The following is a 21430-nucleotide window of genomic DNA, read 5'->3' on the forward strand; positions in this document are numbered from 1 at the left end:
TTCAAAATCTAAGGGACTGGTTTGGACAAAACTCAGCAGCTCTTTTTCGTGCGGCTGCTGATAAAAACAGGATCGCCAACATGATCGCCAACGTTCGATAACGGATATGGCACAAGAAGAAGAAGAAGAAGAAAAACCATAAGTTCATTTTTTAAAGCAAAAGATCCATCATTCCTCTGGCAACTGATGGAGCCAGAGGGAGTTGGGGGGCTGTTCCTGCTGATATATACTGCCAGAACTACCATTCGTACCATCTTTGGTGCTGGATGGGGTTGCACTGGCCCCTATAGACCCTGTGTGCAATCCGGGAGCCCTCCTGGATTCATAACTCCTGCTCAAGTAGCAGATGGCAGTCGTGGCTAAGAGGGCCTTTGCGTAATTTCATACTGTGCACCCATTCCCGGATCAAGGGGCCCTGTTCACAGTCACTCTTGCCCTGGATACCACCCAACTAGACTACTGTAACACACTCTGTATAAGCAAGAGGTTTCGTGAAGAGTCTAAAACAGCCATCCAGCCTCAGCTACAAAGTGATAAGCAAATGTTTACTGGTGTACTCTCTTCCCTCCTTTCTTCCTTCTGAGGAAGGCATTCCAGCTTGAAAAGCCAGCTCTCTTCTCTGCCTGGCCAATACACTTGGGTCCTCACATAATGACCATTATGTTCAGCAACCCTTCGAAGTTAGGATAGTGCCAGACGGATGGTAGTTACAACTGGTCCTCAAAGTTACAGCCATTACCATGTCTCCCTGGTCACATGACCAAAATTCAAGTGCCTGCATTTATGATCACGACCTGTGCAACTCCCCGCCCCCCATTTCTGCTCTTTCAACCACCCTCTACTCCGCCATCCTTGCTATGTGCACTTCACTGCCTCTGCCATCGCTGCTGTCCCCAGCTGAGAAGTTTCTCTTGAGCTAGATAATATTACTGTCCCAGCACAGATAACAATTAAAAAAAACTGCAAATGTTCTCCAAGAAAATATTCTCCCCAAAACTTTGGACAATATAAAATGTGCTAATGTTTCTGAGAGAAGCGTAGCAGATTTATAAGGTGAGCTGCTGGATCAGCCAGCCTAGGAAAAAGCCACTACGTTCTTCCTTCTATTCCAGACTAACACGGAAGTAAATAAAGATGAAATTGGATAGGAAAACGCTTCTTATTACTTGCGGTGTGTGAAGTGATTGGGGGGGGGGAAGAGTTCCAGACAAATCAAAGAAGACTGGCAATTAAAAATTGACTCTGGCTACAAGCTGCCTTCATATGGCCTGTTGAGTCAAAAGAAGTTGGCAAAAATACAGTTTCTGTTTTCTTTCTAACGAAAAATCATCAGCGGTGGGAAGAGATCGCTACAGGCCAAAGCGACTCTTTTCTGTTGGCTCAAGTATTTGGTTTTATAGCTCTGCACAAGGATTTGAGGTCAACACCACATCTTTCTGAATTAGTACCTCCTGCAAGGTTAAATGATGATGCTTTTGCTTTCTATTTATTCATTGGCCTCTCGGTCAACCAATCTGAATCATGCCACCATGGCAACAGTCTCTTATCGCTATGAGCAAGAAGACATCTTTTATTTTTAAACTCTCGTCTATGTTCCTAAGTTTCTTTATAAAACAAAACAAACAAAAACAAAAAAAAAGTTCTTCCATATGCCTATCATGCAAGACACTTGGGAAGTAAACAAGGTGCTTCTTTCACACTGAGCTTAAGGGAAGATATGGAAAAGCTGCGTGTCTGTAAGCGGGTGTACAGGGTGCTTGCAAGAACAGCAGCCTCAGCTTCTGTACACTCGTGAGAGGAGGCAAAATAGAACAATGGAGGCAAAGATGCTTTAATTCATCTGCAGATGCTTTAACCTGAGTTCCTTCAGTCATGGTGGTCTAAATACAGGGAAAGGGAAAAGGAAACAAATGCTGTTCTGTTGTTGCTCTGAGACTTTCATACAGGTCAAAATAATGGGCCTATTTTGTTCAAATATTTTTTGTTCAGTATTTTTTAACTACTTTGTTGATAGAAGTGGGGTACAAAAGTTGGATTCTTACTACCCTGGTATGTTTGTGTGGGCTTGAATCCTGACATTCTTCTATTCTACTATCCCCTGGTATTGCCACATCAGTTATCCACACTTTACTCTTGTCAACCACCGTTAAATCTGGTGTGTGCTCCAAGACTTTGTATCAGTTTGTATTTAGAAATCCCACTCGACGTTCCCACCCATGGCACATCGTAATTTTTATAGATGCTCCAGTGAGGCAACTAGCGACTATGTTATATCATGGTTTATAATCTGTCTGTGTTATCATCTTGCACAAGATGAGATCTACGGTTTTTTTCTGCACAATGTGCAATTTGAATTATTTGATGATTTTTCAATTCTGGCTATGATTGCATTAGTTCAAAATAGCTTGCTCTTGAGCAGCCAAACATCAAGCTACCAGGCCTTTTTGTTTTTTGTTTTGGTAATGTTCCAGTTGTAAACCATGCCACATTCACGGTTTGTTTCCTGTACAGTTAGTAAATGCATTTTTAACTTGCATCAATGCTTTGTTCTTGGCTGTTTTGTTCTTAATAAGCCGACACATGCTTTCCTTCTTCAACAGCTGGTTTGGCTTGAATAAACTGCTGCCTCCATTTCTGTGAGACAGGTACACTCTATCAATATCACTATGGGGGATGTCAGGCATCATGAATAGTCATGAGCTTTCTTGTTTTCTGGCCCAAACTGTTTGGTTCAGCTTGTGTTCAATTAATAATTCCAGCAGAATATTGTATAACAGGTATAATCCAGATATTGATGTTTTCAGATCATTCATATAAAACAGATGGGAGGTTTTGTTAGGGTTTTTTTTTTTTTTTTGCTGTTATTGACAGTCAAGATTGTTTTCTTCAAAATCACTGTAAGTTGGATAGTAGTAATGACAAATAAGAGTAATAATGAATCAAAAATGCCTCTAACATTGACACATCACTGTTTTTCATTTCTGACCACCAATTCTGTCTTCTACTGCTTCATTATTTTTTTCTATAAACATTCTACATTCATCAAACTTCACTGCAAGGTTGCCATTTATGGCCCTAACTAGCCCTTCCGTCAGCAAACTAAATACCCACAGAACTAGTACAATCGCTATGACCCTCTCTGTTACATTTGGTATACTGAAGTATTTTATCTGCACTTTTTCAGGTATTTCTTTTTAACATTTACAAACACACACAAGAGAACATCTTTTGGGTCTGAAATAATTTAGGTTGGTGCTTGACTTCAGTTAGAAAGATAATCACCTCCTCTCTTCGCTACCATTACTCCTTCAAGAGGGTGGCATGCACATTTCTGCTTAATCATAACTGCATTAAAATCTTAGCATTCTGAATTGCCTTCATTGAATATAATCAGTTCAACAGTGAGGGTGAGAAAAGAGCGTTGTCTTACCTGAACGCTTTTTCTCAGCAGGATGGTGTAGACTCCACTGATTGGGTAATTTAATCCCACCTGCTCAGACTAAGACAAAAAAACTCTGCCACGCCTCCTTCTGGGTGTGACTTCCCAGTTTTTGTCGAGGCGAAGCTACCAGACGCAAGGCTCCAAACAAAAAAGGAAGACACAGGCCTAGACTAACACTAACAGGGTGGGTGTGGAGTCTACACCATCCTGCTGAGAAAAAGCGTTCAGGTAAGACAACGCTCTTTTCTCCATCAGGATGGATGTACTCCACTGATTGGGACATACCAAAGCTGCTCATGTCCCTATAGGGAGGGAGTCTAGGCTTGTGACCCCTGAGAACCCACTATTTGCTGTAGGACTCTCCTACCGAAAGCAGCCTCAGCTGCTGCAAATTGATCTATCCTATAATGTTTTATGAATGAGGAAGGAGAGGACCATGTCGCAGCCCTGCAAATCTCCTCGAGTGATGCCTGGGTAGACCAAGCTGCTGAGACAGCAGCACTACGTGTAGAGTGAGCAGTAATATGTGAAGGTACCGGAAGGGACTGGGAAATATAAGCCCTGGAAATACACATCCTTATCCACCGCCCAATGGTGGAAGAAGAGACCTTCCGACCCATAGTTGAGGGTTGAAAGGACACGAATAATGCCTCGGACTTCCTGAAGGTCGAGGTTCGTTTAATGTAATGGCGCAGAGCCCTGCGCACATCCAACATATGCCACCGTCTCTCCAGATGATGGGAAGGGTTAGGACAGAAGTTAGGAAGGACTAGTTCCTGCGAGCGGTGAAACCCTGTATTGATCTTTGGAACAAATGCAGGATCCAACCTGAGGACCACTCTATCCTCATGGAACATGCACAAGTCCTCCCTGACCGACAGGGCCGCCAATTCTGAAATCCTCCTGGCCGACGTGATGGCCACTAGGAAGGCTACCTTCAATGTAAGGAAGTGAAGGGAGCAAACTTTCAGAGGTTCAAATGGAGAGGACGTTAAAGCCTGTAACACCTTAGAGAGGTCCCAGGATGGATAACGATGAACCGTGGGGGGCCCTACATTGGCCGCACCCTTGAGAAAGGCACTGACTGCTGGGTGTTGGGACAGGGAAACCTGGTTGTCACAGGTGAGAACTGTCGACAAGGCTGCTATCTGCCTACGTATGGTGCTGGTTGACAGACCTCTAGTTAACCCCTCAAGTAAGTAATCTAATATGTCTGGGATGGAGACAGCAAGCGGTGAAAGCCGCTTTTTGGTACACCAAGAGCAAAAACTTCTCCAAGTGGCGTCATAGATTCTGTTGGTCGAGGGACGCCTCGAGGCCTGGATGACGGAAATAACCCCAGAGGAGAAAGACTGTTTGGTCAGACTCTCCCGCTCAAGTGCCAAGCGGCTAATTGGAGCCACTGTGGATCCGGATGTTGGAGGTTCCCCTGGCTGAGAGCTACTCGGTCCGGGGGAATCTTCCATGGAGGTGAAATTGACAGGTCCACCAGGTCGGCAAACCACGGGCGTCTTGGCCAAAATGGAGCCACTAAGATTAGCTCTGCCTGTTCCTGGATGAGCTTGCGAATGGTCGCTTGTATTAGTGGAAGAGGAGGGAATGCATAAAGTACGCCCTCCGGCCATCTGCTCCGGAGGGCGTCCGTTCCCTCCGCCCCCCTCGCCGGAAACCTGGTAAAAAATCTGGGGAGCTGTGCATTGATCGGAGAGGCAAAGAGATCTAGAATGGGCTGTCTGAACCTGCGTGATATTTCCTGGAATAGGATTGAGTCTAGCTTCCACTCTGAGTGATCCACTGTGACCCTGCTCAGGGAGTCTGCCTGTTGATTCGCCTCCCCCGATATGTGCTCTGCCCTGATGGACCTCAGGTTGGACTCTGCCCACAGCCCTATGGCCTGTGCTTCCTGCATGAGTGCCCAAGAGTGGGTGCCCCCTTGTTTGTTTACGTGAGCTTTGGCCGCAATGTTGTCTGTCAGGATTAATACGTGTTTCCCTGATACCAGGGGGGAGAATCTTTGGAGAGCCAGGTGGATGGCCCTGAGCTCCAGCCAATTTATATTGTGAGCCAAGTCTGAACTGGACCACTGACCCTGGGCTAAGTGGTTCAGAATATGACCGCCCCAACCGAACAGACTGGCGTCTGTGGTGAGGGTGATCCTGGTGGGTTCCTTGAACAGAGTGCCCTTGGACAAGGCGGACGAGGTCCACCATAGGAGGGAGGACAGAGTGTGATGGGGAACCCTGACCTTCCTGTTGGAGGCGCTGATGTTGCGTTTCTGAAAAGGAAGAAGGAACCACTGGAGGTTCCTGGAGTGCAGTCTGGCCCAAGGAACGATGCCCAGGCAAGAGACCATCTTCCCCAGGAGTTGGGATAATTGTACCAGGGGTACTCTTTTTTCCCCTCGGATCTGCAGTGTCAGCTTCCGGATGCTGACTTGTCGCTCCTGGGAGAGATATACCTTGCATAGGCTGGAATCTATCAGAGCTCCTAGATGGAGCAGACGTCTTGTGGGTGTGATGTGACTCTTTTTGAAATTCACGGAGAACCCGTGATCCTGAAGTGTTTGAATAGTGATTGCCAGGTCCGACTGCCCTGATTGGAAAGATTTGGACTGTATCAGTATGTCGTCCAGGTAGCACTGTACCCGTACGGGTATCATCCTTAGATGAGCCGCCAGCACGGCCAAGATTTTTGTGAAGACCCTCGGGGCCGAGGATAGGCCGAAGGGAAGAGCCCGGTACTGGTAGTGTTTGTGTGCGTAACAGAACCGCAGGAACCTGCGGTGTTCCTGGATGATCGGAATGTGTAAGTAAGCCTCTGTCAGGTCGATGGAGGAAAGGAAATCCCCCTTCCTGATACTTGCCAAGATGGACTTTAGGGTCTGCATCTTGAACCTCCTGTAAATGAGGAAGAAATTTAGACCCTTTAGGTCCAGTATCGCCCTCCAACCGCCTGAGGCTTTGGGAACTACAAACAGGATGAGTAGAATCCTTCCCCGATCTGTTCCTGAGGAACCCTTTCTATGGCTCTGATCTCTAATAAATGAGCGATGGCTGTTTGATTAGTTGTGTTTTTTATGTATTGTTTGAAACCGGGCACTGTATAAAACGATCTGGGGGAGAAGATCGAAACTCTAGGGAGAGACCCTGTCTTATGGTCTCTCTGACCCAGGCGTCTGTGGTTGTGTTTTCCCAAACGTCGTAAAACAGTGCCAGTCGACCCCCAATTGGGTAGTCCTCCTTGGCGTCACTTGGACCGCCTGTAAGGACTGCCTGATCCCCTGAAGGGACGCTTGGTCTGGAACTGACCCCTGGCTGCACTACTCTGGCGGTCCTGTTGCCGATCCTGTCTGAAAGAATAGGATCGCGAGCCTCTGGGCCAATCCCAGGACTGCCCTGCCCGAAAGGGCTGTCTCCAATCCCAGGAACCGCTGGGACGGAATGATGGCCTACGGAAGTCCTGTTGGGGCCGTCTATCTGGTTTTTTAGAGGGATGGGCCAGCGCCTTGCGCTTGTCCTTGCCCTCAATGATATGAGGCTCTAGGACCGGACCAAAAAGGTGGGTGCCACTGTACCTAGATGTTGCTAAGCGCCACTTTGCCTTTAAATCCGTGCGCCATTGCTTCAACCAGAGCAGCCTACGTGATGCCACTGAGGCTGCAATGGATCTGGCTGAACATCTAGCCGAGTGTAAGGATGCATCCGCAATGTATTCGGATGCTGCCACTATTTTCCCTATTGTTTGGTGCGCTCTGACCTGATCCGGCGGAATGAGCGTCTGGAGTTCCTGCAACCACATAATTGCCGAGCGTGCAAAGAAGGAGGATGAGGTTGCCGCCCTTATGGCCCAAGCCGAAGATTGGTGAGCTCTACGAAAAGAGAACTCGAACTTTTTGTCCTCTGCCTTCAAGAATTCAGCCATGTCCCCCGGGACGGCGGTATTGGAGAACAGAGAGGTCAGCGGAGCGTCTACAGATGGGACTTCTAGAAGAGAAGCGAAAGAAGAAGAGACATTGTAAAGTTTCTTGTCTAAACTGCTCTGTGAAGGAGTGGTAGCAAGGGATGCCCACTGCTTTTCCACCGTAGACCTGAAGACTAGTGGGCATGGAATCTGCGGTTCCTCCTTGACCTTTTCCGCAAACAGAGGGTTGGCTTCCCGGTTGGATGAGGAAGAAGGAGTCTCCTCCTGGGCTGAGGTAAGTTTTACCGTGTCAATAGCCCTTACGAGGAGTGACCGAAAAATGGCCGGATCGAAAAGCCCGGAAGAGGTCACCTGTTCAGGAGCTGGATCCTCCTCCTCAGACAAGGGAGTGTCTGCAACTCCCAGTTCCACTGATCCCTCCTCCCCTAATTGTGAGGATGTCTCCGAAACAGCAGAGCTAGGTCTAGTATCACGCTCCACCAGAGGTGGGGGAATAGATGCGGGAGGAGTAGGATGGGACTGCACCTGGCTACTCTCAGTTGATGACATAAACTGCCTGAATGCTTGGTGCATGAAGGCCTGGAATTGAGCCTGGGACCACATTTCCCCTTGGTCCCTGGAACTGACCCCAACCTCCGTTGAGGCACACCTGGTCTCAGGTGGTTGGTGTGCTGATGAAGGAGAGGAGCGAGGAGGACCTACCTGCTCGGTTTCCCCCCGAGGAGACCAAGGTCTTGGGGCATCCTGAGATGATTCAAATTGAGGTTCTGTCAAAGGAGCATCCAGTGGGGCGGGGGAAACCGTTTCAGTCCCACTGGATCTGAGCCTTTGTGCCTTGGAGAATTCTCTCTCCAATGCTAAGTGTCTCCTTGTGGCCTCTCGCCCGGCTGATTTGGAAGTATCTTTGGAAGACAGATGTTTGGTTTTAGCTTTTTTCTTCCCCCCCATGTCCAATTCTTCAGATCTGCGCTTTGCTTGAGCGGGGGGGACACTAGATTGAGAAGCCTGGGGCGAGGAGCTGTCTGCCATTGCTGTCTAGGTATTCCTGGACAGTAGTACCTAGAAATGGGGGGAGGAACCCAACACGCAGATCACAGTCAGAGATGGAAAACCGATCCTCGCTCTGAACAGAAGGCAATGGCAAGAACAGCCAGACAGTGTTCTAATGCTGCCTGTACAGGCCTTGTGACAAAAGGTCACGGGCTAAACTGAGAAACAGGTGGACAATAAAGGAATCTCTTCGCTCTTCTCTTCTAGGCCTTAGGACCAGTTAATAACACCTTGGTCTGCTCAAATGCAGCCAAGGCCCACACCTGAAGTAGCCCCCTCAAGTTTGACCACAACTCCTATGGATACAAAAATATCTTCCCCCCTGAACAGGTCTGCTCACAGACCAAGTGACACAGGCAACAACTATGCGTCTGCAATAATGCAGGAATAACTGCCAATGATTATGCAAAAATTTCAATTAGGCCTCCAAAATGGCGTCCGCCACGTGGGACCTCTAGAAGCAGCCGCGCTAGACCATGCGGTCAAAATGGCGGCCGCCAGGCCTTAAGGCCTGGAGAAGCAAAACCCTGTCGTATTTTAAACAGGAGAATCAATTACACAGCAGGGGAATACAAGGCTGATTTGGGATTCCTCCCCCAGTCCCCAAGCACTTGCGATTAGTAGCGCAGCCCCTGCTGCGATCCAGATAAAGCTGCAGTCAGGAATTCTCCCTCAAGGCCTCGAGGCAAGTAAATCACTCAGGAGGTCTCCGAGTTGAAAAGCCGACCTCCGCTACCCAGCTGAATTGGCGGAATCGCAAAGAGGCTACAGATCGTCGGAACGGGAGCTCCCTAACGAACGAAGCCTGCAGCCTCCTTTTCAAAGCCCAAAGGGCTGCAGGGGAGGGAGGACAGAGTCCCTATCCCCCCCAACGCAATCCTCTTAATTTGGAAGTGAAGCCGAATTAATCTAATTGTTAATCAATTTGAATTTAAAGTATCCAATTTTAATTTGAATAGCCTAAAAGAAAAAAGGAAAGAATCAAACTTAGCTAGGAGCCTTCTGAAAAGCGTCTTGCTGAGCACGAGACTAAGACAAAAACTGGGAAGTCACACCCAGAAGGAGGCGTGGCAGAGTTTTTTTGTCTTAGTCTGAGCAGGTGGGATTAAATTACCCAATCAGTGGAGTCTACATCCATCCTGATGGAGAAAATACCTAAAAAGTGAACCAAGACATTAGTTTTTGAGACAAAAACTATATTTTTTATATATTTATATTTTTCTTCATCTAATTAGTAAAGTCTGCTTTCCTATATACTGGTTGTAGTAATACTATGATTGTACAGCTTGGTTTACAACACTGAGATGGGACTTAGCTACTTTTCAGCCCAATTAAATGATAGAAATATATCTGCAGAGGGAGATTACTTTTAAAAACAGAGTGGGAGAAGACATCTTAGATTAACTGAAACAACCATGAGGGAGATAGACATCTTCTTTCTGTCTAATTATCTTATTCAGGGTGAGAGAGTTATGATTAGGGGTCCAGTAAGATAAAGATAAATTGTTATTATTTAAAGTTTATCTAGGAAGTATTTATCCAAGTGCCTCTTTTACTACTCTCCTCCACTTGAACATACAAATTCTGAATCAATGCTGAATATTATCCAGCTAACCTGAGAGATATCAGCACCCTGCCTAGCTTCCTCCAAATCTCAGCAAGCGTAGAGTAAATTGCCTTTGCTTTTGTGTTCCTCTAAGTCCCGCAAAAATCCAGAAAAGGGTGAAGTCATGCTCTTATTGTATTCCACAGTAAGCCAGCCTTGCTTTACCTGGGTGTTCCCTACAGATATGTTGACTTCGGCTGACAAAACTGGGATCCAACCAGGAGGACAATACTGAGAATTCTGTGGGATGGTTCAAACATCTGGAGGGCGCTCAGCCTGGAGGAGACTCTGCTGGGTTGCGGAAAAAGCTAGTCAGCCAAAGGAAGCTATGACCTGGGAGTCTCAAGATTCTGAGAGATTCTTTAAACATTAAAATTGATGCTTGAATTATGTTTTGCCTTTACTATGTTGCTATTTTAATTCTGTATTTGTCAGTAACAATGATGGCCACAGTTTGTAGTAGTATTGATGGGATATACATTTTTAAGTAAAAAATAAAGCATGCAGGGTAGCTATTTCTCTTCCTCGGGGACATCTTTCCATCATTTAAGAGCCACAGGTTTAAATGCATTATTTCTTGGAAGAATCCATTCTTTTCTTTTCCTTCCCTTTGTTCCAAGTTACTCTAATATATGAGCACTTAAAGATGTCTGGTATTCATTCTAAACCAGAAAACTGCTGGAATTCTAGTCAGTAAAATAATTGAATCTGGAAAAAAAAATAACAAATGAAAGGCACAGGGTCTATTTATTCTAATCCACGTGTGATCATTAGCAACGTTCCATTGCTCTTCAGCAGAATTTCCTTTTAAATAGATCTGAGGTGCACAATCTTTTTCTGACTCAAGGCCACACTTGGCCTTTGAGATGCATTACTGGGGGCCACGTTCCCTAAAGTGGCTGGAGACAAAACAAAGGAAAATTAAAGCTGGATTTCATTTAATTAAAATAACTCAATATAATTTGGTTACTCTTCATTCATTTAATAATTTCCTTACTGCTTTCACAATACAATAGGGGTCATGGGTTCCATGAGGCCCTGGAATTATAGTAGCACACTCCTGATCCAGATCCTGCTGAAACATCTTGCATCTATTGGCTAAAAGTGGAGCAGAAGAGATTTAATAACTTTACTTTGGATAGACATTCACTTCACAGAGCAGTTGTAAATATTTTGGAGAAAAACAAGAGGCCTCCTGACTTCCAGGTGCTTCAGCACCTCAAATTAATTCAGAAAATTAATGAAAGTTATTGTCATAATGGATTGTTCATGTTTTTTTTCATGATATAAGTAACATTTCATAAATATACACTATATCATGCTTTCACTGAACATGCTAAGTCATTTCATTGTCTTTCCTCTGCCATTGGAAAAAGTATGTGAAACCCAGCTCTATTCAGAGGAGTAAACTGGCGGATGTTCCAAATTATGAAAAAAAATCAATTGTGGGGACTACACCACCGAAGAGAGGCAATTTGGTATAGTACAGGGGTCTTCAAACTTGGCCCTTTTATGACTTGTGGACCAACTCCCAGAATTCCTCAGCCAGCGTGCCTGGCTGAGGAATTCTGGGAGTTGAAGTCCACAAGTCATAAAAGGGCCAAATTTGAAGGCCCCTGGTATAGTATCTAAAGCAGGGGTCTTCAAACTTGGCCCTTTTATGACCTGTGGACTTCAACTCCCAGAATTTCTCAGCTAGTGTGCCTGGCTGAGGAATTCTGGGAGTTGAAGTCCACAAGTCATAAAAGGGCCAAGTTTAAAGACTCCTGATCTAAAGCATAAGCTACAAACTAGGAGACTATGAGTTCTAATCCCACTTTAGGTATAACCCAGCTGAGTGATCTTAAGCCAATCACTCTCTCAGTGCTAAGAAGGAGGCAGTGGCACTAAATCTTGCCAAGAAAACTGCAAGAACTTGTACAGGCAGTTGCCAGGAATCAATACTGACTTGAAAGCATCCTGAATAAATAAATAAATGCTGTATATGCAAACATACACATATACAGTTCACGCTGGATGTTTGATATCATCAAAGTTTGCTCTTCGAAATTCAGGTAAGTGACTCAGCCTCTGATCTATACAGCTGCCTCCCAGGCACCTGCATGCGTGCTAGAAAAGCAATGGAGGATCTGAACACAACTATCGGGTCCACCAACAGGCTGCGGATGCGAAGCAACTTAGCACGTTGCAGATTAACACAATCAATGGGCCGATGACGCACTCAAGAAGCCGGGCGCAGAGACAGGCAGCTATATAGGTAGGCTCCCTAATCACCTAGCATTCGAATTCTGATGACGTCAGCAGTTTGGCCGACGAAAGCTCAGTAACTCTTTTACTTACAAGTTTGTTTATATTAAACGGTCTTGTTTATTTTTATCCTGGTGTTCATTTTTTCTACGTTTTTATTGATATATATTGTTTCCTAAATTTTCTGGATTGCTAACAAAGAATTAAGAGGGACTGGGATAGCTATTTCGAGCTGATTAGCTCTCATCAGCCAGACATACCCTTCTGAGATTCGAACCTGGGCTGCTTGCATGTTAGGCAGCTGTATTGACCTCTAGGCCACAGGTTCTTTCTTACTTTGTCAGCTGAATCAGGGAGGGAAGAGACCAGGGGAGAAGATTTATCTTGAGTGTTTTTTTTATGCACCCTGTCGGCCCAAAAGATTTCTTCCTCCAATATTTGGGCCGACAGGGTACATCAAAAAACTATATATACTATACTTATGCTAAAAAGTTGCCAAGCTTTCACTGGGGGAAACTCCCCAACATCGTCAGGGCTAGAAAGGCCACTTCAACAAAGGTGGTTTAAGTAGGTTCAAGTAACGTTACTTGAGCCTACTTAAACCACCTTTGTTGAAGTGGCCTTTCTAGCCCTGACGATGTTGGGGAGTTTCCCCCAGCGAAAGCTTGGCAACTTTTTAGCATAAGTATAGTATATTTTTAGTAAAGTATTCTTACTTTAAACCCTCCCAGTGATCGTATTTTATTATGTGTATATATATATATATATATATATATATATATATATATATATATATACACACACACACACACACACACACACACACACATACACACACACACACACACACACACACACACACACACATACACACACACACACACACACACACACATATATAATTAAAAGGTTTATCATGTTTATGGGGTTGGAAATGGTTACAAAACCACTACCAGACACTTTTATTTCTATTAGTCCATTGCCAAGTAGATGGTATACAAAAGGAGAAAATGCAATATCACCGTTACTCTTGGAATGGCTATCCAACGAAAGTCACCCCAACAGCAAGACATACAATATATACACTCTTAACATCATAAAGAAAGTCAGAATAATAGCAATAGACCTGCAGGCCATATTTACGTTTTCTAAGCTGGATGTTCATGAGACAACTGTTAAGGAAAATTCTTAATAAAAATGGTCTATCTGGAAGGATACCAAAGAAGAAACCACTACTATTCAAAAAATACAGTTATATATCTCACTACCACCTGTACAATACAGCAGACAAGCTATCAAAACACGCACTCTCCAAGATGGAATTCTTGAGGAATTTTATATTTGGAGAAAACAAAATACTGAATTTACAAGACCATCCCTCACTACAAATGTGAACCATAGTGGCGAGTGTATCATGATTTCAGGCTGCTCCCAGCTTCAAAATCTAAAGTGACTTGCCATCATTAAAAGAACAATGGATTCTGGGCTACACCAGCAAATTCCACAGGAAATTCTAAGGGTATCCATTCATGAGCGGAAGTTTTAAAAAAATGTTTGTCATGAATGATCCTCAAGGGAATGGACCACAATACCTCCAAGGAACATGTACAATTGATCTTACAAGAAATATTTCATAGAAGTCATTGCTGACAAAGCACCTGTTCCGCTAAAGCTTCACACTCTTTCTAACAAAGGCAGTGAATATTGACTGAATGTGTTCATTGAAGACATGATATTGTAACTGGAGTTGTTTTTTTGCAGGGGGATGTCATTTATTTAACCAAAATCTCTATTATCTATAAGTAAGATTTAAATAAAGTCTAGATCACACAGTAAGTTGCAGTAGTTTAGGATTACAGATAAAGAGTTTGCAAATCTGCTTTACCACTCTAAGTTATTAAATCAAGCTGTTGTCCGCGCTAAGCCTGGGGAAAGTTAGGCCTACAGAACTATAACCACCAAAGATTCTGATCTATAAGTGACGAAAAATAAGTGAACTAAAGTGAAAATTCAAGCTGGATTTTTACTTTGCCATTCTTTTGCATTGTAGAAAAACTGTCACGAGAAATAACATTTCACGAATAAAAGTTCTAATTCAGCTTGTTCTTTACAGTGAAGGTTCTGTGGTTATCTTAGAAGAAAGCATAAAAAATATGTTGTAATTGTTCATTCATCGTCAGTAATAAACACCCTCTTGAAACTGTATTTTTTTTCTTTTTAATCATGCTAAAATTAGATGTGGTATGTCCAAAGATGACTGATCAGGCCAATTTGGGCACAGAATGTTCTCACACATGTTGGATAGACATGTGAAGGCACTGCAGTTGTTGCACTAGTACAGTGGTGGCGAACCTATGGCACGGGTGCCAGAGGCAGCACTTAGAGCCCTCTCTGTGGACACGCGCACTGTCGCTCCAGTCCTAGGCCTTGAGCTGGGTTTTATAAAACATTTTCGCTTTAGGCCTCCGCCACCGTGTGCAACAACAACAAAAAGATTCAATCAATCAGTCAATTTCAACTTCTCGCGGGAAAAATAAAGATCTTGCAAAGTTGGAATTGATTGAACTTTTTAGTCCCACCCAGTCTGCCATTACCACCACAGCCACACCCACCCAATGGGCCACACCCTCCTGGCACCCGATGATGCATAAGTGGGTTTTGGGTTGCAGTTTGGGCACTCGGTCTCTAAAAGGTTTGCCATCACTGCACTAGTAGCTCTGGCTTTACATGGCTTGCTTATGTTGTGCTTCAGCTGTGCTCCTTGTTCCTTGCTTCATAGACCTGATAGCTCTTATGGATGAGGCAATGCCAGGAGGGCACTTTTGTGCCATCATTTCCAGGTGGTTGTGTCTATATTGAGCAATGGGGGGGGGGGCTTTAGTGTATTTTTGAAGTGCTTCTTCTATCTTCCACACTAACGTCTTCCAGCAGAGTGTTCTCCAAAAAGAAGTTGATTGGATATGTGCTTGTCTGGCATATTAGTGACATGATCTACCCAACTGATCTGTGCTTTCATCAGCAATGTATGGACTAATGGTAGGCATGTTCTAGATAAAACTTTAGTGTCTGGCATTTGATCTTGCCATCTGATGCCTGTTATCCTGCAAAGTTAAGTAATGTTGAAGTGGTTGAGCTGTCTTGCAAGTCTTTGATACAGAATCCACATTTCATAGGCATACAAAGGAACAGTAAGTACCACAGCTCTGTAGATCAAGGGTCTTCAAACTTGGCCCCTTTATGACTTGTGGACTTCAACTCCCAGAATTCTTCAGCCAGGGCCAAGTTTGAAGACCCCTGCTGTAGACCTTCAGTTTTATTACTGATTCCTTGACATTCCCACACAGTGGAGCGCAGTCTACTAAAAGCAGAAATTGCCTCTGCTATTCCTGCAGGTTAACTTTTCCATCAATATTCATTGCTTAGGAGAGGATACATAATTAAAGTGCTCCACTGCCTGCAGTTCCTGCCCTTTTACTGTGATTAGGTTCTGTGCATGGTGCATGAGAAGCAGGATGGTGCATGACTCTAGTTTTTTTTTATATTGATAGTAAATTCAAAGTTGTCACAAGTCAGGGAGAATTTATCCATGTTAATTTGCATCTCTGGCTCTTAAGTGTCATAGTCATCAGCAAAGAGGAAGTCTCTCAGAACAGTTTCCTTCACTTTGGAGATAGGCTAAAGTTTCATCAGGGTGAAGAGCTTCCCATTAACTCTGTATTTTGAGGCTAATTCCAGCATCACTATCTCAGGAGGCATCTTTCAACATGGCAAACAACATCATGCTGAACAGTGTGAATACAAGCACACAGCCTTGTTCAACCCCACTAGTGACTGGAAATCCCTTAAAGGATTCTCCACTGTCCAGCACCGTGATCAATATGCCAACATGCTATCATCATAAATGATAATAATAAATGATAAATACTATCACTATATTGCCATCATTATAAAAAGGAATTCTCCATTCTCTCCTGTTTTTGTTGTCAGCATAAACAAAACAAATCATATCAGACAGCCACTTCCTTACAACTATAAAGAAAAAATACAGTGGTAACCTAAGTAATGCTGTTTTATCGTTACATTGCAGTACAAACAATTAAGTAATTATTATTTTTAAGAAAAGCAGTAAAAATTATGCACCTCCAGGAAAATCTCACCTAGACTCAATTTTCAATAATAACAATAAAACATTTGATAATAATTATTAGAACAAGCTCTCTATCAAGCTGTGTGGAAGAAACACTTAGCTAAGGTGTGCCAAAGTTCAGGTATTTTCACTGTAGCAGCATCCTGAATTGTTGGCTCTAATTACTTAATTCAGGAATAAAGAATGAAAACTCTGTGATGCCCAGATTGTATCATTTCAACAGTAAAGCAATTCCATTGAAGTCCAAATGTACAGATGCACTACATATTGAATTCCCAATAGTCCAATTCTTTGGCAGCTGAAAAGATCTGAGCAACCAGTGATTTCACAGAAACTTGGTTTCACACTGTCAAGACGATATGAATTTCAGACAACTATCTGGAAGTACAGGAATAGCTTCTTCTCAACTTCCTCTTTTACCATTTCTATTGTCGAGGGAGATACCTTCTGGCAGCCTCAATCATCATTTTAATTGATATTGTTGCAGTGTGTCTTTTATGTTGTTTCTCCATTTTCTTCTGGGTCTGCCTCGTGTTCTTTGACCTTCTCCTCTTTTCATTTATGCTTTGTATGGTGTGGACTCCCACAACATCCTCTCCAGGTGTCTTAATTTGCTGTCCTTGTGTGCAGTTTAAAATGGGTTCTATGCCAATTCTTTCTCTTATGGTCTCATCTCTGACTTTATGTCTTCTGCAGCTTTCCTCAAACATCTCATTTCCATGGTGACTAATTTTTGTTTATGTTTTGTTATAAGTAACCATGTTTGGCACTGGTAACCTAGGGTGGGGATGAATATGCTTTGTATGAGATGCTTCTTTGTGCTGATCGGTAGTGTTAATCAGGTACTGTTGTTCCTAGATATTTCAACTTTGGTACTTGTTTTAAGCTTGTTCCTTCTAATGCTATGTTTAGGGTATGCAGTTTTTTTTTCCTGTAAGCAAGTATATAGGAATAGCACCACACAAACACACACACACACACACATGCATGGGGCTGAACTGGAACTGTGCCACCATTACCAATCATATCAATCCCTAAATTTCCCTTTAGGAATAAAAAGGACAGTATGTACAACAGGGGTGTCAAACTCAATTTCATTGAGGGCCGCATCAGCACTGCGGTTGTCCTGGGGGGGGCAGGGGTGTGTGGTCAGAGAGGGTGCAGCCTACTGGGTGGGCATGGACCGAGTGGGTGTGGCCTATTGGGTGGGCATGGCCAGTTCTACATCATTCACGTCAAGGGTGCCTATGGGGACCTGGGCAGGAGTGGGACAGGTTTGAGGATCTCTGGCAGAAGGGGATGGGACCAGGGCAAGTGCCAAGGCATGGTCCACTGGGGCAAGTGCCAGGATGGCTACCACAAAATTGTACTTTGGCTCCCGGCTGGCCTGGGTCAGGGCCAAGGCAGCAGGGGCTGTTCCCTCACTGTTTCCAGGATGGTTTCGCGGGCCACATGAAACTACTTCACAGGCTGCATCCAGCTCCCGGGCCTTGTGTTTGACATGTCTGATGTACAATATATTGCATGCTGAAAAACCATCCCCCCATCTTCAAAATTTGCACCCAGAAGAATATTTATGAGAAAATAGGAAAGCAACTAGAATATAGCATAACAAAACTTTACCATATAGTGCGGGTTTTAATGAAGTTGTTATGTGTTATGTGTTGTTCTGGGGTTAACTTTTATTTACTGGACCCTACTAAGGAATAAGAAATGAAAATCCGGCTATTATGTGTTGATAATTGTCCTGAAAAGGCCTAAAAGCAGCTCCTAACTCTCATAGATCAAAAGGGTTGTTTCGTTCATTTCTGTGAGGCTGCAAGTTGCTGTGAGGGGAGAGAGAAGGTCAGAATAAATGTACATTTAGTAAAATATACAGTTATGTACACAGCAATTTTGATCTCTGAATATAATACTGAAAAAACTATAGCCATTCAGATGAGATGTCTGAGAAGAAATGTTTTTATTCATTATTAAATTAAGACACAGGATAAAAAAAAAAACCTCTACTCTTCCAGAGATCAGGATTATATAGAAATGCATCTTGCTTTAATTATTTCCCAAGGTTATTTGGGGGTTGGAGTGCTGACTGGGCTCTAACCAAAAAAAAAAAAAAAATGTAATAGCCTTGACTTAAAATGTAGTTAGTTTTGCAGATCATAGCACAGGGTTTTCATCTTGGTTTTCACCCATCTCTGCTCAAACCCCTTTAGAGCAGGGGTCCCCAACCCCCGGTCTGTGGACCAGTACCGGGCCGCAGCATTCCAGCAATCAGGCTACACAAACAAGCAAAACCCCATCTGCAGGCAGCACACAAAATCCAGCCCCTCCAATCCGCAGAAAAACCTCTCTCCATGCTGTCCCTGATGCCCAAAAGATTGGGGATCTCTGCTTTGGAGGTTACACAAGGCAGAAACTGGATTGATTCTATGTTTGATGCTTTCCTAGTTTATTTTCAAGCTTTGCCAAAGGCTCATTAAAAACCTTTTGTTTTTCCTTCATTTCCTCCTCTACGTATATCGATGCCCCTCCTATTGGAGGGCTGCGCCAAAACAAAGCATGGTCTTTCCCCTTTGATGACGTAAATTCCTAAGACAATCCTTCCCAGTCTAGCCGTGAGACACAGACAGATATCAACATTTTTCAAAGAAGCCAACAAACGGTTGTATGAATTCTGCCTATTTCAGGGCTGCAAAGATGGAGATTAAGGAAAGACATTCCCCTTACCCAGCACAAGTACCAGTTTTATATCAGCTGGCATTTCTCTTTTCTTCAAAGCTATTAAGATGCAGATGGGAACTGCCATCAGTGACGTCAAAATAGTCTCTTGGCAACGATTAAGAGGGCCATCCACCATGGGGATTTCCTGAAAATTTAGCATGAAAATTACCCACCTCCTCTGTAATGTCAAGATGTGCGACACTGCACTGGAATCCCTTTTAACCCATTCCTGCAGAAACAACAGCTCCGCTTCCTGGCACCCGCTCTCTTTGCCCAATTCCCTCATTCTTTCAAATAACAACGGTGGGAGGGGGAACATTCTGGGGTTATTAGCCGCTGGTGAATACTGAACCAGCTGCTTCTTTCCGGAATTGGGAAAAAAAAAATATGCCCACTCATAAAAATAGCTCTTAACTCTTTCCCACCCAAGAACGAGATGCTGCACACAAAACAAAATGAGTTTGAGGGTTATATAATTTCACAGCAGCCACGTGAAATCCAATCCAGCTTTTCATTAACCATTGCTGTCCACTGAATATGCAGAGCACTCAGCAATTGAAATAAGAAATGAACAAAATACCAAATGTGGAAGGGGGGGGAATACACCACCAAGCTAAGCTTGTGCTAAACAGCAAAAGAAAGTTTCTAATGTTATAACATACATGCCGGCTTTCAGAAAAAACAGGTTGCAGAGGTGCCCATCCACACTAAAAAGAAAAAAAAAGGACAGCACAAGCTTACTTTGAATGTGCTAGGCATGTTCATTTCTAAAACGTCCAAGGCAGAGTTTCCGTTTGAAAGAGACAAAGACCAAATAAAGACAGAGACAGTTCTTAGCTGAGTTACCAAATGCACACAAGGGACCTTTTAATGGAAATGAGTCTTGGAATGGAGAGAAGTGTTAAGTACGGCAACAGTAATTCAGTTCGTCACCTTAATTTTGGAAATTCAGAGAAATAAAGAATAAATCTAAAGAGAACATCCACTTGCAAAAGTTATTTCCATTCACCTTTGACAAAACCATCCAGCCAAAGCAGCTCTGCATTATTGACACCACTAGCTCTTAAGTTAACCTTCTTTGGAGCCGGTAATGTTTCTTCAGCACTTCTATCATCTTTTTTGGTGATAAAAAAAAGGTACAGTTTTAGCATACTGATTCAGACAAAGACAGTTTGAGGATTTCACTTCCAATTAAACACCTAAGTAAACAGAAAAGTTTACCAGAAAAGTTCCGAGGAAATCTTTCCTAGGCAACCAGGTTCACTCTAAAACAATAATAAGACCCATCATGACACACAGGGAAAAAAGCCAAAAGTGCATCCATTTCATCCTACCGTGTTCAATGACATACAAATTTGGCCGACCGGTCGCTCCAATTTAACAGCCATTGCCTTTGAATCTGAACAAACTTATATTGCAAAAAGATGTACAATGTACATATTCAATAAAGTGCAGAAATTCAGAATGGGGGAGGGGGGGTTAAAAAAAGATGCTCACCTCATTCTCAAAACCAAAAGAAGAATGAAAATGTGAACAAAATTTCCTCATCAGAGTTCAGCAGGGAGAGTTTCTTCATGACACAAAAGAAACGAGTGTGATTATGGGGGGGGGGGGATTCCCTTCTTCCCTCTAGATGAAAGCACAGCAATAGCCAGGCAAAACTGGTGACATGGAAATCACCCAGACCCTGCAAGTCTGAAGAAGGGGCTGTGGTGGACAGAGAAGTCATAGAATCAGATATTCTTCATTCAGAAGAAAAACCATTCACAAAATCCACACCGAAGAGCAGGAACCCCCATCGCTGACGTATCATGATAGCCAGATAGCTGCACAATAGATTTACAAGGACTGGTTTGTTGCAATCAGCAAAAGATTTCTCTTCTGTCAGCTCTCCCCCCCCACACACACATACATCATTCCTAAATCATTAGTGACTTCATCCTAAAAATAAACTCACCCTTGATGGAAACTGCAACTCCAAGTAGGTCATCTATTTCCCCTTCTCAACAGGGATCTCATTGCCAGGAACAGTGATCGGAGGAATCATGCCAGGGGCTCATGGTTCTTGGAATTCCCCCCCACTCACCCGCCCCCTTCCGCGTCACTGCTGTGCCTGCCTTTTCAGCCCCCAGTGAAAAAAAGAAGGCTCCTCGCCACTTGCTACAGCATCTAATTACTCCTGACAAGCCATTCAGAAGGAAGCAAAATCTCAGCTGCTGGAAGAGATGGCATAGAAAGCTCTGCCAATGGCAACTTCCACACACCCCCTCTCTCTCATTCAAAGACTTATGCAGAA

At 43.7% G+C, this 21430-nt stretch overlaps 1 protein-coding gene across 3 annotated transcripts in view; it reads right to left on the bottom strand.

The window, feature by feature from the left end:
* Positions 1-21430, bottom strand: part of R3HDM2 (R3H domain containing 2) — a 194005-nt gene that overhangs the window by 78660 nt on the left and 93915 nt on the right. The window lies entirely within an intron of this gene.

This window comes from Crotalus tigris, unplaced genomic scaffold (assembly GCF_016545835.1).
Source record: "Crotalus tigris isolate CLP2741 ecotype Arizona unplaced genomic scaffold, ASM1654583v1 scf7180000018346.393812, whole genome shotgun sequence".
NCBI classification, from domain to species: Eukaryota; Metazoa; Chordata; class Lepidosauria; order Squamata; family Viperidae; genus Crotalus; species Crotalus tigris.